Raw genomic sequence first — 12,590 nt, forward strand, 5'->3', positions numbered from 1 at the left:
TCCAAAAAGCAAATCCAGTCTTTCCCAGCCTATAACTTCATTCAAGGACTTTCAAGAGACTTTCCCATTTCCATCATTTCAATATAGGGCTAAGACAGTAAAAGAAGTAGATGGTTATTTCCAAGTCTCAGAAATGGTGATTGCTGTAGTTTGATACCTGTGTTGTAGTGCTTGTGGTCCACAAAGTATTGCAGGTCCTTATTCATATTAAACCCAACTTATGGATAAGAAAAAAAAGAAGAGACTGTTGATCAGAGATTTCACTTAGCTCTGAATGCAGTCACACATATTGGGTAATATATACAACAGGTTAGGTTTTAGGATCTAACCCATAGTGTAGAATAAATAGGTAACAAGAGAAATTGGTAGTAAGATTTCCTCGGACTCAAAGATAGAAAGTAACAATATGTAAAAGCTTGATCAAGCAATTATGACTACATATTCCTGTTTTGACAGGCTTGAAAACAATGGAAGAAAAGAAACATGTAGAAACTAACACACCCTTACCTCACGATTTGAACATGAGCACTGTTTCTGCTTTGACATTAAGTGTGCTGCAGTCCTAGGATCTCAGAGGAAAATAATAAACTTAGCAAAGTGGTCATGTTTTGGTGCCTTACATAATAAGAGATGAAGAAAATCCTGCCCCCCCTTTCTTTGTGAAAGGTCATTAGGATGAACTGGAAATATTTAAATAAGAGAAAAGATATTATTGTCTTACAACAGTGGAGAGAATTACTACACTCAAGATGATTATCCTCTAATTCAAAAATTATTCAAAAACGTCATATTTATTTTCAATACACTAGTGGTAGATTTGAGAATGTAAGTGACTTTTAGGGAAATTCTGTGGATTTAGAGAATGCACACTGGACATCTTTTGGGGGCACACTTACTGGTATATATACATACAAAGACACAGACAGACAAACAGACAGACACACATATATTATATATATATATGATCATAGGTTCTCTATGGCAAACTAGAAAACAAAGGTATGTGCATACATATGCTTAAAAGTTCAGTTTCCCTTCTAGTAGCATGAACTTTGTTAATGGATGCCTAGGGAAGGTACAGGAGAAAATCTCTTTCTCCTTTGAGGTTCCAGACATCAAACAGACCCAGATGTTACAAATGTCTCTCCTAGCACTGGATTGGAGGACACATGACTTGGCAGGAAGGAGATTAGTCTTGGGTTTCTTCTTAATTTAAGTTTTTTTTTTTAATTTTTATAATTAAAGATGCTTCAGGAGTCTTTATGCTGTTTCTAGTGTTACTGAAAGAGACAGCTTTCTGGAAGAGGGTTTAGTCTTCAGATATTTAACAGGAATGACTAAACCCTCTTCCAGAAAGCTGTCTCATAAAAATGTCTCTGTATTCACCGAACAGTTCATGTAGATAGTAATCTTAAGCATTTTATTTTTATCCATTTAGAATATCATAGCCATGTCCAGGACCAGAGTTATAATTTAAAACCAGAATTTTAATCAAATGTTGTGTAGTATAGCAAACTAGAAAAAACTCAAGAAAGAAAAATGGAAAATAAACTTTAAAATTACATTTTCCCCAGTAAAATAAAAAAATAGCTCTACCTTGAATAGGCTCAAAAAAATCCTTGCTATCACAGTGTACATTTTTTTTTCCTTCACATTGTCTAATCTGTAGCTATAGTTTTATATTTTAAAATTTAAGAACAGTAGTTGTGATATTTTGAAAACTTTTTTAAAACTTCATATTCAGTTAATATACATTTCCTCTTCTTAAAGTCATTGTGTGTCAACAGAGAATATAAAGGTGGGGATGTTCTTTATTATAAATGAGGAGAAATCTGTGATGATATAAGGCATGCTAATTGCTAACTAATTAACATTATTGTGATAATAGTATCAAAATAAAACTCTTAAGAGGTTTACCCTAAAAATGTAGAGCTCATTAAAAATCAATTTAAAAAGGTGTTTACTCTAAGTCTGTCTATATTACAGGACAAGAGTCTCCTTTGACTCTACAACAGTTTTGGGGAGGTAATAGGAGGATGTGATTGGCTATTGAGTTATACTCAAAAATAAAATAATTCTTTAAATTTGGTGTTCCAAGAACTAAGATAAAGTAGCGATGAGGTATCATAGAAAAAAATAAGCAGAGGTCTAGGGGGCATATTAAATAGTCATTCTGGTACAGGATTTATTATTTACTTTTATGCAAAAACATATATGTTGGAAAAAACTGTTCTCAGGCTGTAGACCACGGTAAGCTGCATACACTACACATGCATCATTATCGTAACTCTGTGTTTTAGAGCAGCAAACTGGCACTTACACAAGAGAGATCTGGCATCAGCCACTTCTGCCCTAGCTTCTTCTTTATAAGAGGCAAGCAAAGATGTAGCATAGAGTACTCCTTGAATACTATTAGAAGTAAATGCTTGCTAGGGATTCTGAAGTATAGTTCTAACCTACTGAAGCAAAGATAAGGTTCTTCTTTTAAGGTTTTTGAAGGAATGGGGGATATTGCACTCTGGAAAATTAGATATCATTGCTTTATGGCTTATGCTAAAAGAGAAGAGTAGCTCTGTCTTCATGTAGAGGAGGTGGGCTTGGTTGGTGTGGTTTATATATTACATGATAGTAGTAGGGTTGTTTCTGACGTCCAGTTGGTATACATCTAGGTATATTCTTGCCGTGTTTGCAGACATCTCTATTTAAAGCCTGGTCTCAAAATTTTCAACTTCTCTATTTATGTATTTTAAAAAAGGAAATCAGAAGTGATTTTACAAAAAGTAGACATGGCTAAAGACAGGGATTAGTGGGCACTGAAATAAGTGTTGCTACTCTATGCTGAATAAAGCCATAATTGTTTGGGAGGTCCTCAAGTTCAGTGATGGATATTCATGAGCTAGTCTTTAGGTCAGAGGCTTGTATCTGAGTTCATGCACAAGGACAATATCTATTTGTTGTAAAACCATTTGGAATAGGATTTGTTTAATTATGGAAAAAAATAGCTATATGAGTTTCTTAAGAAGGAGGGGGTGGGGTAAGAAGTGAATAAAACCCTTCAGAGGAAGGGGCAGACATAAAACTTGCTGTTTTTAATTCTTTTTTTTTCTTTCTCTAATTCCTGAATGTTTTATTTGATAATCAACTCCTTTACAATAAAAGTAGATGAGGGAAAGGGAAAACAGTTTTTAAAATTGTCTTGAATATCTTTAGAGTTAGAAATGAATTATTAAGAACATTTGAATTTCCTACCAGGAAAATCCTAAATTAGTAGATTTAGCAACCATTATTCTTTTATCCACAGGCAAGCATACCTATTATTGAATAGAGAAAAGAGGATTTTGTAGTATGTCTGATGTTAAATATGTGAGTCATGCTCTATTTGGGAGAAAAAAAAAGTGTCTTTCGATGGTAATTTGCAAGACTGTATTTTTACAAGACACCGTGTTTACTGGATTGTTTTTTTGACTTTTGTTTTTCGTGTTTTATTTTGTTTGTTTCATTTAGAGTTCTTTTCCTAAGTAGACATTTGTCCATGTCCAATCCTGGACTGGTATTAGTTGCAAGAACCCAGACTCTGAGTGGAGTCAACGAGTGAGAAAAGTATGTGACATTAAAATACAACAAAACCAAATAAACAGGAAGGATTTCCTAAGTGGTGGGTTTGTTAAACTGTTGTAAAATTGAAGGGAAAGAAGAAACAGGAGAAAGAATTTAAAATTATTCATAACATTGAAAGGCTGAGGATATCTAAATGAGGTGGGGCCTCTTATATAGAACAAGGTATTCTGTTCTGAAAGAAGTAAGTAAGCTTTCATGTTTATAACCAATAGAAAAAATAGAACGATAATCTATGATGCAGAACCATAAGTAATGGCTCAGAACAATCAATGTTTAAGAGCAACCAAATCAATCATCACTAATATTTTTGGCTGGCATGCCCTTTGAAAAGGAGCTTCATATATTTCATTGGTCTAGAATACCTTGTCTAAGGCAAGCTGCTGTGGACCTTTGTCACAGGAATTTCTGTCACATGAATGTTAAGTCACAAATATAGGTAAGCATGAAGTAGTTATTTAATAAACTACTGGAAATTTGTTTATTTCCAGATGATTGGTCTCTGGAAATGTGACTTTCAACTCCCCACAGTTGCTGAAGTTCTGAACACATTGAAATTTCAGCACAGGTGCCATTTTATTTCCTTTGAGGAACTTTAGTGTGCAGTCCTCCCTATTGGACAATTATCACAACTTATGAATGAGGAGACCAAACATTATCTCATGTTTCTGGACAGGCTTATTCCTAGGATATGAGAATGATGAGACCAAGTAGGCATAAAGTCAGTCTTTTGTAGAGGGCAATAGTTGGCAATGTCAGCAAGCAAGAAATCCCTGGATCATATCACTATTAGCCATCATGATTCAATTCTGTTTTTATTATTTTGTTCTTTATTTTTAATTATATTTATTTATATTTTTAATTTTGTTTTACATTCCAATTACAGTTCTACCTCTCACTCCTCCTCTCACCCCCTTCACAACTTCCAGCCCACCTCTCATACATTCTTTTCAACATGTAAGTACTACAATGGGGAGTCAACAAATTCTGGCACATTAAGTTGAGAAACCAAGGCCCTATCCCTGCATTAAGTATGAGCATGGAATCCAACCATAGGGAATGAGCTTCAACAAACTTGCTTATGCATCAGGGATAGATCCTGGCCTTACTGCCAGGGACACCTCAGATGGTCCAAACTTCACCACTGCCTCCCACATATAGAGGGACTAGCTTAGTCTCATGGAGGTTCCATAGCTGTCAGTGTAGAGTTCATGACTTTCTATGAGACTGGTTCAACTGTCCCTTTAAGTTTCTTCACCATGATCTTGAATTCCACTGTTCATTTACTCCTTCCACCCTCTCTTCAACTGGATTCTCAGAACTTGGCCTGGTGCTTGGTTGAGGATCTCTGCCTCTGACTCCATCAGTTATTGGATGAGGGCTCTATGATGATAGTTGGGGTATTCCCCAATCTGATTACAGGGAAAGACCTCCTGGGTTAATTGGGGGCAGGGGGATGATAAAGTGGAAGAGAAGGGATATGAGAACATGAGGGAATGGGATGGTTAAGGGAGAGAGGGATGGAGTAGAAGAGCAATGAAAGAGAGATCTTGATAGAGATAGGCACTATGGAGTTATGGAGAACCCTGGTGCCAGGGAAAGTCCCAAGAATCCACAAGGATGATCCCAGCTATAGTCAATATAGTCAACATTGATAGCAATAGTGAAGAAAGTACCAAAACTGGTCTTCCCCTGTAATCAGATTGGTAAATACCCAAACTATCGTCATGTTGAGATCTTAAATAACATTAATATGTGTTGTATTATAGAACTCCATGTCTATGGTACAAAAAGCAACCAATAGCTGAGTTTGACCTAATGGTGTAATGAACATTTTATGAAACACAACAAGGTATTAAGTTTCCAGTTATTTTAAATGAAACCTAAAAGGCCATATCTGACAGGCACAAATAACATGTATACCAAAGTTTAATTACCTAATAGTTTTAAATACAGGAAAACCTGTTAGCATTCACAAAAATCTGAAAAACATGTTGTTATTTGTTTGCCAAAATAGGTAATAACAGTCAAGAATCACTTATTTGTTGTGTGTCTATGTGTGTGTGAAACAAATGACACATAAAGGCAAAAATCAAGAGAGAGGAAGTAGGGCATGAACTTGTATGTCTGGGAAGGTAGTGAAGATATACTGGGATGTGAAAGAGGAGAAACCATGGTCAGAATTATTTTATAAATAATTTATTTTCTGTTAAAAATGAAATTATGCCACTGAGCCTATGTCTTGGCACAATAAACTGCTTCCTGAAAAAAAACTAAAAATTATTAGACAATTTACATGAACATTTATCATGAGCATATACAACATAGAGTGTACATCTTAGCAAAATCAAAGGATAAGGTTCATATATCCAAGTCAGAGTTTAACTTATATTTAGAGGGACCCAGAGCAGGTAAGAGATAAAATCTGATCTGTTATGTGAACAGCTCAGTGGAGAGGGTCAGTAGTGTTAGTAGGTGTTGTTTCTTGAATTTTCTGGAAGAAGTCCCCAGGCTATTAGAGGTACATCCAGACAGAGGAAGTAAACAATTGAGGAAAACTTGACATGAAGAGGTTAAGGGTAAATACAAAAGAAGAGATAACTTGTTAAGCTGAGAGGAAACTGTAGGAATTCGAAGTGGCCACAATCTGGAAAAGAGACAGAAGTTACTATTGGGAGTCAGCAGTTTTGGCTTTGAGGAAGGACAAAGGTCAGCCTTTGCTATAAATTAGTTATTAATTCAGAATGAATGAATTTAATTTAGACTAGCTTTTGTTCTGAATGTTGAGAAGGTCACCAGAGTAGACTGAAAGCAAATGGACACTCACACAATGAAATTAACCAAACATCATCTTTAAGAGAAAAGTTTCCAGTACAATGGAAAAACTGAAAAACTGTCTGTGTGTTTTCTCTAGGATCAGAAAGTATGGTTGGAGGAAAGTCCTTTCCTCTTTGAATGCAGGACAAAAATGTGGGACAGGAGAAAGATGCTTAAGAAAGTGTTTGCCAGGTAAGGATTTGGTCTCAGAATGAAGAGAAATTGAACTTTTTTCCTTATGAAGGAACTGAAAATGAACTCCAGAGATTATAGGGCTACTAGCCTCCAGAGTGAAGAGGGGGCATAAAGCAAAACAAACAAACAAACAGACAGACAGACATACAAACAAAAGAAATTCAGGGCACTTGACATTGCATGATTTGAAGTTATTTGGACCCCAGACAATTTTACTACCAAGGTAAGAGATTTACAAACCATTGGCAATAAATCTCATTTGTTTATGGACTGATAACAAAACAAAAGAAATTAGTTATTCTTAATTATTACTCTCAAGATAAAGAACATTCAGGCTATATATAAAGTGGTGAAGTGGTTGATCTTTAGGTAGATAATACTTTCATCTACCTAAAGGTGTATGATGCATGCACCTGGTCTGGAAAATAGGAAGAAGGAAATATGCACCTTCTTGTCCTTTATATTTCTTTTGAAAGTGTATTCAGGCTTCAAGAGTAGAAACAAGTATGAGATCTTGGCACGACCAAATGTAGTCAGGCTACAAGAGAAGACTAAAGATAAAATCTTGGTTTGCTGAGGTATGCAGACGTGGATACACCCTTGTAGAACCCCTGATGTAGCATTGGGTTTAATGCTTATGATTGTCAGGATGGGCAAGAGTCACAGTGTGAACCTTGAGACTCACTAAAGACATCACCATGGCATTAAATAAAGATGTCCATGCTAGAAGGCAAATGTTGAGTGCTGGAAGAAACTGAAAAGCCCTGAGTCTCCAGAAAGTGGAAATAAATGACAAGTGAAGTGCCATGTTGGGCAGAAAAGTCTTGCTGGGAATGACAACATTCTTAATGAAAAGAAGAGCAAAAGGCTTAGTGGAATGAACAAGGAGTCCTGGAAATAGATGTAGAACTATCGTTCAAAGAAGGGAAGCCTACACAAGGGAAGCCATCTAAATAGTTCCTCAGGATTGGTGGGTCTTCAGCATTAGTGGAGCTATTAGGCTTTACACAGACATAATAAAATAGTAAGAGAGTAAGAGAGTGAGGAAGCCAGAGCACAGGTACACACAGAAGTGTGTGTGGGGGGAGAGTTAATAAATCTAAGGCAAGATATTGGTTAGTCCCACTTCCAGGTGTGGGGCAGAAAAACTGACGTCAAATTTTCAGTTTCATAAACAAAGACCAAAAACAAGGTTCCTTCTCCTAAGGTTTGGATCATGTAGACATGGGCCTACTTAATATATGATTTATCCCTCCTGTATAAGCAGAGGGATTTGGGCATAAATGGCTTATGTTCTGGGTAGTGGTATCAGAGTTTAGTAAGGTGTTATCCATGTTATGTGACAGTAGTTTACTTCCTTAGACCCATAGTGGTTTTCTTTTTTTAGTTTAATATTTTTAACTTTTTGTTATGTTATTTTTTTAAAAAAACTATCTTTTCTCATTTTACATTCTAAACCATCCTCCATTGTTGAAATAGGGAGCTGTGGGCTGCGTCCCCGGCACCTGGCCACCCACATGGCTAGCTTATGCCCCGAAATAATTACATGGAAACTGTATCCTTTTAAACACTGCTTGGCCCATTAGTTCCAGTTTCTTATTGGCTAGCTCTTACATATCAATCTAACCCATTTCTAATAATCTGTGTAGCTCCACGAGCTGGCTTACCAGGAAAGATCTTAACCTGCATCTGTCTGGAGTGGGAGAATCATGGCGCCTCCTGACTAGGCTTCTTTCTCCCAGCCTTCTGTTCTGTTTACTCTGCCTACCTAATTTAATGTCCTATTAAAGGGCCAAGGCAGTCTCTTTATTTAACCAATGAAATCAACACAAAACAGCAGACTCCCACATCACTCCGTCCCCTCCCCTTAGTCTCTCCACTTTACTCTTCTCCCACCCCCATCTCCCCACCCATACTCTCCTCACAGAGAATAAGGCTTCCCATAGGAAGTCAACAAACTCTAACACATTTGAGGCAAGACCAAGGCTCTTCATACTCTTCATAGGCTGAGAAGAAGCATCTCTCCAGAAAGAATGTGTCCCCAAAAGCCAGAACAAGCAGTAAGAAATATATCCTGGTCTTACTGTTAGTGGCCCTACAGTCTTCCCCAGCCATACAACTGTCACCCACATTCAAAGTGCCTACTTTGGTCCTATGCTGTTTCTAGGAGGGGAGAAGGGGAAGGGGGGGGAACTTGAGGGAATGGGATGGTCAAGATGGGGGAAATGGTTTCCTTGAGTTCTTTACCTGCTTGCAGCTATCTCTACTGAGGAATGGCCTCTAACATTATCCTTTCCATGAACTTTTGCTGTTTTTGAAATCACCTACACTTCTTCCTAAGTGAAAATAAATAATAAATGTTGAAAGTTTTGTACACAAAATCTTGAAGAGTTTTATATTGCTTGCCCTATTTTTTTTTTCAGTCTTGGCAAGATTTGAAGGAACACAGTTGTCAAGTATAGTGTTATGGACTGATTACATGACAAGAATAAAAATTTTTACATGGCCAAGATATTTGATGTTGTAACTCTATTTCATTCTAAAAGAGCATCTAGATAAAAATAAACTATTTACTCAGAGTTTCTATACTTAATATATCAACTATTGTCACTTGACATTGTAGGTACTTGAAAATGGTAACAGGTGTAGAAAAGACTGCAAAAATGGCAAGACATCAGGTTGCCTTGATTAGTGGTAATTGTTAATGAATGACTGGATAGAAATAACTAGTAAAATGTCATTTGGATGACTAAGAACGCATTTGGCTTCTTCTGGCTAAGTCTAAGTAGAAGTAGGCAGAAGGAAAACTGACAAACAATCATAGCCTGACTACTCAGGGCTCACAAATTGCCCTTGAACTGACATATGGTGTTCTGGGCATAGTTCTCATATCGAACATACTATGGGGGACATATAAACACATTTGTATCTTTTCATAATGCTTTTCATAATGTCAAAATGTACTGAACAGCAATATATTTGCTATTTTAATGACTGCAGATCCTCGGATACTCCTACCTTTCTCAGTAGTTGTGACTAAGGTGGAATAATTTTCATTATTATTGTAATTATAATTACTAATATTTACCCTTAGATCACACATTACACATACAAAGTAAATAGGTATCACACTATCATTATCCCCTTTATTATTAATCTATCTGATATGTATATAGAGAAATAGATGTATTATATATATATGATAGACATACACCTAATATATATTTTATGTATATATATATAATTAAATATATATATGTATATATATATTTAAGCTATGGAATCTTTTGAAAGATAAAATTTAATTGGGAATTTTAAAGGATTGTGAAGCTAGAGTTAGAAAACTGATAAAAATGTGAAATACCCTCTAAGCACCAGTTTAAGAAAATAGCTTTAGGTCTTCATAGATGCATTTACTTGTCTGCTTCTGCTATTTTTGCTGGATTATAGGTTGGAGCAGAGCTGTAGAGGTGAGATTATGTACTTAAAGGGTAGCAGTGGGTTAAGAAAAATGAATGGAAGACAGCTGATGGAATGGGCAGATGGGTGGAAAGATGGAAATCAGAGTTGCTGCATCGAAAATATGGAGGGATAGGATGGAACTGACGACACTTGTAAACTTGAAGATTCCTTTGCCTGGCATTTATTGACAGTCATTTATTTGGTGGTTAGTGGGGCCATTGCCCTCACAGGGCTAAGAATCCAACTCTTTATGGAGGTCAAATGAAAGAAATACATTCCTACACTGGTCTGTTGAATCATATGAATTTTGCTCTTGGTTTGTCTTATATGACATAAATATGCCCAAGTAAATCTACAGACCAGTGTCATCAAAAGACAATATAAGACAGTTTCATTTCTTTTCCCAATAATAATTGATTTATCAGTATTTACTGTGAAGATGCTGTTGGACTTTAGAAATATGATTTCAGAATATAGTTTGGTACTATATACATTTTGCAAAATAATGTGCCCTGGTTAACTTTAAAATTAACAACTAAATGCTGGAGGCCAAGCTGTATTACTAGTCATGTACTTCTTCCTGTAACATGAGTTTTATTAGGAAGTCATTGATTACCCTCTTTGTGTTTGTGCCATTTTTCATCTAAGGGTACATTTTGTCATATTAACCATTATTTCAGTTCTTGGGATTCACAAATGATTGGGATTGTTGATATTGTTTTTTTTAACCTGAGAAATGCCTAGTGACTTCCAATATTATGAAACTTAAAAAGACTAAACTGATGAATGAATGCTTGAATGTCTGTTAGAATTCTGAGGTACTAGATATTTTCTTGTTTTTTTCTACATATTTTTCTTTTTAGCATTTTTACTGGAAATGAAATGAATAGGATATTTTGTTGTTACACATATGTAAGAGATTTTGTAGAAGAAATCATATATGAATTTTGTATTTACTAATTCACAATGGAGGGACAAGATATTTAAGTTTAGCTGTTTTAAATATTATACAAAATATAGATAACATTACCCTTCCATTTTATGCAATATTATTAACAGGACCATAAAATCAAATCAGTAGCTGCTTTGAAATAAAATTCCAGCAAAACAGAAAATGTATGATAGAAGAAGTTTTTTTTCACATGTGGAAGCTGAATCATGTGGAGAATTACTTAAATCCAATTAAAGTGGATAGCAAAGTCATCACTCAATTGACTTTCTTCTCTAGCCCTTTATTCCATCTGAGGATCAGCTCATGTAAAGACAGCTTCTGATTTCTGGTAGGTCCTCTCATCTCAATTCACGCTCTCTGGAAACACCCTCGCAAACACTTCCATATGTGTGTCTCCTTGGAAATTCTAAGTCTAGTTAAGGTGATAATGAAGATTAACTGTCACATTAATGTTGATTTGAAAGTAAAATGTATAGTTAGAATAAATGATCTAGTCTCTAATTCTGTCCATTGTTTAAATTAAAGCAAAAATATTTAACTAAAATATTATTCAAGTGTAATGAAAATTCAAAACATATGGAAGGCGTATTTGAGTTTTCTTTACTTCTTATATAGTTTCATTATTCTGTTTTACTTATGTTTTTGATTAAGAATTTAATCATAATAATCATTTTATTACCACTTAGAGTAAGGTATAATTTCCTTATCAAATAGAGGAAATGCTGTGGGATAATGTTCTAGTAAAATATAAAAATGTGTCACTCATATTAGTTTAATAAAACACTGATTGATCAGTAGCCAGGCAGAAAGTATAGACAGGACAACCAGAACAAGAGAATACTGGGAAGAGGAAAGGCAGAGAGTCAATCACAAGTCATGTAATGTTTTATTTTACTATAAAACAATTAGAATTTCAATGGTGCATGAAATAATGTCGAAACAAATCGATATTGTATGGGCTTCCACAAACCAAACTTAAAAGAAGCTAAACAGCTGAAGAAAAATTCTGGTAGAAGGTTACTGGCTGCAGTAAATATCAAACATCGCACATACACAAAAGGCTAAACAAAAAGTTTTACAAATATTTATAGAAAGGTAACAAAATTAGATTAATTTAAGAATTCCTAGACTGGCTAATTTATTATGCAATGAAGGAATTAAAAATCTCTATATAATAACTGAAATATCAAAGAAGATATTTTGAATCAGCTAAGGCGTAGTCTATCTCAAGCCAAGCAAATACATGAATATCAACCTCAAATATTTTAAGTTCATTTTAAGAATTTTTCAATATGATAAACAAAAACATGTAAAACTTTTTCAAGTTTAAATGATTTAATTTTTGTTAAATTTTCACAATATCCTTAAATCTAGAGTCAAAAAAGCCAATTATCTAAAAACTAAACAATGTCAGCAGAACAATATCTTTTTAGGACTGTAATTAGTGTTTACAATTTGAATCTCAATGAGTAGTCATTTGTCTCTTGTGAATTTAAAAAAGAAGAAATTATAAACTCCAATAAACAACTTTCTTATTTTGATAAGGAAA

This window comes from Microtus pennsylvanicus, chromosome 12, assembly GCF_037038515.1.
Source record: "Microtus pennsylvanicus isolate mMicPen1 chromosome 12, mMicPen1.hap1, whole genome shotgun sequence".
NCBI lineage: Eukaryota > Metazoa > Chordata > Mammalia > Rodentia > Cricetidae > Microtus > Microtus pennsylvanicus.